The following is a 5,796-nucleotide window of genomic DNA, read 5'->3' on the forward strand; positions in this document are numbered from 1 at the left end:
AACTTTTTAAAATTTAGTTGTTTCTTATGAGTCAAATCAAATTTTCAATTTAAAAATTCTATCTTTTTCAAATCTTTTTCAAAAATCAAATCTTTTTCATTTTTTCTTTCATAATTTTGAAATTTTCAAAAATTATTTTCAAAATCTTTTTCTTATTTCTATTCCATATTTTCGAAATTAATGCTAACAATTAATGTGATTGAATCAAAAATTTTAAGTTTGTTACTTGCCTAGTAAGAAAGGTTCAATCTTTAAATTTTAAAATCATATCTTTTAGTTTCTTGTTAGTCAAGTAATCAACTTTAATTTCAAAAATCAAATCTTTTTAATTTCCTTTTTAAATCTTTTTCAAATTAAATTTCAATCATATCTTTTTCAATTTCAATCATATATTTTTCAAAATAATTTCAAAATCTTTTCTAACTTCTTATCTTTTCAAAATTTGATTTTCAAATCTTTTTCAATTAACTACTTAACTTTTTATTTTGATTCTTATCTTTTTCAAAACCACCTAACTACTTTTCCCTCTCTAATTTTCGAAAACTACTAACCTTTTTTTTTAAATTCTTTTTAATTGACTAATTGTTTTAAATTTTAATTTTATTTTGTTTCTCTTTTAATTTTCGAATTTTAACTTTAATTTTAAATTAAAAACAAAAATATTTTTATTTTATTTAATTTAATTTTCGAATTCTTCCCTCTCTCATCTCCTTCTAATTATTTATTTATCTACTAACACTTCTCTTCTTCTTAAAAATTCGAACCTTCTCCCTCTTTCTGTGTTCAAATTTCTTTTCTTCTTCTACTCACATAAAGGAATCTCTATACTGTGACATAGAGGATTTCTCTTCTTTTCTGTTTTCTTCTTTTTCATATGAGCAGGAACAAGGATAAGAACATTCTTGTTGAAGCTAATCCTGAACCTGAAAGGACTCTGAAAAGGAAGCTAAGGGAAGCTAAAGCACAACTCTCTGGAAAAAATATGACAGAAATTTTCAAAAAAGAAGGAGACATGGCCGAAAATAATAACGATGCAAGGAAGATGCTTGGTGACTTTACTGCACCAAATTCCAATTTACATGGAAGAAGCATCTCAATCCCTGCCATTGGAGCAAACAATTTTGAGCTAAAGCCTCAATTAGTTTCTCTAATGCAACAGAACTGCAAGTTTTATGGACTTCCATCAGAAGATCCTTTTCAGTTCTTAACTGAATTCTTGCAGATCTGTGATACTGTTAAGACTAATGAGGTTGACTCCAAGGTCTACAGGCTTATGCTTTTCCCATTTGCTGTAAGAGACAGAGCTAGAATATGGTTGGACTCTCAACCTAAAGATAGCCTGAACTCTTGGGATAAGCTGGTCACGGCTTTCTTAGCCAAGTTCTTTCCTCCTCAAAAGCTTAGCAAGCTTAGAGTGGATGTTTAAACCTTCAAACAGAAAGAAGGTGAATCCCTCTATGAAGCTTGGGAGAGATACAAGCAACTGACCAAAAAGTGTCCTTCTGACATGCTTTCAGAATGGACCATCCTGGATATATTCTATGATGGTCTGTCTGAATTATCTAAGATGTCATTGGACCATTCTACAGGTGGATCCATTCACCTAAAGAAAATGCCTGCAGAAGCTCAGGAACTCATTGACATGGTTGCAAATAACCAGTTCATGTACACTTCTGAAAAGAATCCTGTGAGTAATGGAACGCCTCAGAGGAAGGGAGTTCCTGAAATTGATACTTTGAATGCCATATTGGCTCAGAATAAAATATTGACTTAGCAAGTAAATATGATTTCTCAGAGTCTGAATGGATTGCAAGCTGCATCCAACAGTACTCAAGAGGCATCTTCTGAAGAAGAAGCTTATGATCCTGAGAACCCTGCAATAGCAGAGGTGAATTACATGGGAGAACCCTATGGAAATACCTATAATCCCTCATGGAGAAATCATCCAAATTTCTCATGGAAGGATCAACAAAAGCCTCAACAAGGCTTTAATAATGGTGGAAGAAACAGGTTTAGCAATAGCAAACCTTTTCCATCATCCTCTCAGCAACAGACAGAGAATTCTGAGCAGAATCTATCTAGCTTAGCAAATATAGTCTCTGATCTATCTAAGGTCACTCTAAGTTTCATGAATGAAACAAGATCCTCCATTAGAAAATTGGAGGCACAAGTGGGCCAGCTGAGTAAAAGGGTCACTGAAACTCCTCCTAGTACTCTCCCAAGCAATACAGAAGAGAATCCAAAAAGAGAGTGCAAGGCCATAACCTTACTTGGTGTGACCGAATCCAGAGAGGAGGAGAAGGATGTGAATCCTAGTGAGAAAGACCTCATGGGACGTCCATTGACCTATAAGGAGTTTCCCTTTGAGGAACCAAAGGAATCTGAGGCTCATCTAGAGACCATAGAGATTCCATTGAACCTCCTTTTGCCCTTCATGAGCTCTGATGAGTATTCATCCTCTGAAGAGGATGAAGACATTACTGAAGAGCAAGTTGCTAAATACCTTGGTGCAATCATGAAGCTGAATGCCAAATTATTTGGTAATGAGACTTGGGAAGATGAACCTCCCTTGCTCACCAATGAACTGATGCATTGGATAGGCATAAATTACCTCAAAAGAAACAAGATCCTGGTAAATTCCTAATTCCATGTAACATAGGCACCATGACCTTTGAGAAGGCTCTGTGTGACCTGGGGTCAGGAATAAACTTAATGCCACTCTCTGTAATGGAGAAACTTGAGATCTTTGAGGTGCAAGCTACCAGAATCTCATTAGAGATGGCAGACAACTTAAGAAAATAGGCTTATGGACTAGTAGAGGACGTGTTAGTAAAGGTTGAAGGCCTTTACATCCCTGCTGATTTCATAATCCTAGACACTGGAAAGGATGAGGATGAATCCATCATCCTTGGAAAACCCTTCTTAGCCACAGCAAAAGCTGTGATTGATGTGGACAGAGGAGAGTTGGTCCATCAACTAAATAAGGACAACCTTGTGTTTAAAACTCAAGGATCTCCTTCTGTAACCATGGATAGTAAGCATGAAAAGCTTCTCTCACTACAGAGTCAACCAAAGCCCCCACAGTCAAACTTTAAGTTTGGTGTTGGGAGGCCACAACCAAACTCTAAGTTTGGTGTTGAACCCCCACATTCAAACTCTAAGTTTGGTGTTGGAAGGTCCCAACAATGCTCTGAACATATGTGAGGCTCTATGAGAGCCCACTGTCAAGCTATTGACTTTAAAGAAGCACTTGTTGGGAGGCAACCCAATGTTATTTAATTATATCTATTTATTTTCTATTGTTATTTTATTTTTTTAGGTTGATGATCATGTGGAGTCACAAAAACTACTGAAAAATTAAAAACAGAATCAAAAACAACAAAAGAAACAGCACACCCTGGAGGAAGAGCACTCTGGCGTTTAAACGCCAGAAACAAGCATCTGTCTGGCGTTTAACGCCAGAAACAAGCACCAAGCTGGTGTTTAACGCCAGAAACAAGCATCAACCTGGCGTTAAATGCCAGAAACAGGCTACATTTGGGTGTTTAACGCCAAAAACAGGCAGCAGTCTGGCGTTAAATGCCAGTATTGCATACAAAGGGCGTTTTGCACACCTAATTGGAGCAGGGATGCTCCTTGACCCCTAAGGATATGTGGACCCCATAGGATCCCCCACAGAATCTGTGGACCCCACAGGATCCCCACCTCTCTCATACCTTTTCATAACCCTCTTCCCCATAAACCCGACCTACCTCCAAAATTTAAACTCTTTTCCCTCCCAAACCCAACCCTAATGGCCGAACCCTAAACCTTCCTCCACTCCTATATAAACCCCTCATTCCTTCTTTATTTTCACACAACACAACCCTTTCTTCTTTCCCTTGGCCGAATAGACACCTATCTCCCTCTCCTCCATTTTTCTTCTTCTTCTCCTTCTTTCTTTCTTCTTTTGCTCGGGAACGAGCAAACATTTAAAGTTTGGTGTGGCAAAAGCATTGTTTTTTGTTTTTCCATAACCATTAATGGCACCTAAGGCCAGAGAAACCTCAAGAAAGAGGAAAGGAAAGGCAATTGCTTCCACCTCTGAGTCATGGGAGATGGAGAGATTCATCTCAAAAGTCCATCAAGACCACTTCTATGAAGTTGTGGCCAAGAAGAAAGTGATCCCTGAGGTTCATTTCAAGCTCAAAAAGAGCGAATATCCGGAGATCCGACAAGAGATTAAAAGAAGAGGATGGGAAGTTCTCTCTAATCCTATTCAACAAGTTGGGATCTTAATGGTTCAAGAGTTCTATGCAAACACATGGATCACTAGGAACCATGATCAAAGTGTGAACCCGAATCCAAAGAATTGGCTTACCATGGTTCGGGGGAAATACTTAGATTTCAGTCCGGAAAATGTAAGGTCGGCATTCAACTTGCCAATGATGCAAGAAAACGCACGCCCCTACACTAGAAGGGTCAACTTTGATCAAAGGTTGGACCAAGTCCTTATGGACATATGTGTAGAAGTAGCTCAATGGAAAGTAGACTCAAGAGGCCAGCCGGTTCAATTGAGAAGACTGGACCTTAAGCCTGTAGCTAGAGGATGGTTGGAGTTCATTCAACGCTCAATTATTCCTACTAGCAACCGGTCTGAAGTTACTATAGACCGGGCCATCATGATCTATAGTATCATGATTGGGGAGAAAGTGAAAGTTCATGAGATTATACCTCAAGAACTCTATAACGTGGCTGACAAGTCTTCCACTTTGGCAAGGTTAGCCTTTCCTCACCTCATTTGCCACCTCTGCAATTCGGCTGGAATTGACATAGAGGGAGACATCCTCATTGATGAGGATAAGCCCATCACTAAGAAAAGGATGGAGCAAACAAGAGATCATGGACCTCAACAAGAGCATGAAGAAATTCCTCACCATGAAATCCCTGAGATGCCTAAAGGGATGCACTTCCCTCCACAAAACTATTGGGAGCAAATCAACACTTCCCTAGGAGAATTAAGTTCCAACATGGGACAACTAAGGATGGAGCACCAAGAGCACTCCATCATCCTCCATGAGATTAGAGAAGATCAAAGAGCTATGAGGGAGGAGCAACAAAGACAAGGAAGAGACATAGAGGATCTCAAGAGCATCATTGGTTCTTTAAGAAGAGGAAGACGCCACCCTCACTAAGGTGAACCCGTTCCTTAATCTCCTTGTTCTTATTTTCCTATTTTTCGTTTACTATGCTTTATGTTTTATTTATGTTTGTGTCTTTATTACATGATCATTAGTGTTTAAGTGTCTATGTCTTAAAGCTATGGATGTCCTATGAATCCATCACCTCTCTTAATTGAAAATTGTTCTAAAAACAAAAGAACAAGAAGTACATGGTTTCAAATTCATCCTTGAAACTAGTTTAATTATTTTGATGTGGTGACAATACTTTTTGTTTTTTGAATGAATGCTTGAACAGTGCATATGTCTTTTGATATTGTGGTTTATGAATGTTAAATATGTTAGCTCTTGAAAGAATGATGAAAAAGGAGAAATGTTATTGATAATCTGAAAAATCATAAAATTGATTCTTGAAGCAACAAAAAGCAGTGAATACAAAAGCTTATGAAAAAAAAGAGAAAAGAAAAATGGCAAAAAAAAAAGGAAGAAAAAGAAAAACCAAGCAGAAAAAGCCAATAGCTCTTTAAACCAAATGGCAAGAGCAAAAAGTCAATAGCCCTTAAAACCAAAAGGCAAGGGTAATAAAAAGGATCCAAGGCTTTGAGCATCAGTGGATAGGAGGGCCTAAAGGAATAAA

The 5,796-nt window shown here is 37.6% G+C and overlaps 1 non-coding gene across 1 annotated transcript; it reads right to left on the reverse strand.

Moving 5' to 3' along the window:
* Nucleotides 1-1,405: 1,405 nt before the first annotated feature.
* Nucleotides 1,406-1,513, reverse strand: LOC148544790 (small nucleolar RNA R71). Its single transcript, XR_015901947.1, has one exon. It is a non-coding gene; the product is annotated as a small nucleolar RNA R71 (small nucleolar RNA).
* Between the last annotated feature and the right edge of the window lie 4,283 nt (nucleotides 1,514-5,796).

Source organism: Arachis ipaensis, chromosome B9, assembly GCF_059453495.1.
Source record: "Arachis ipaensis isolate K30076 ecotype BB chromosome B9, ASM5945349v1, whole genome shotgun sequence".
Classification (NCBI taxonomy): Eukaryota; Viridiplantae; Streptophyta; class Magnoliopsida; order Fabales; family Fabaceae; genus Arachis; species Arachis ipaensis.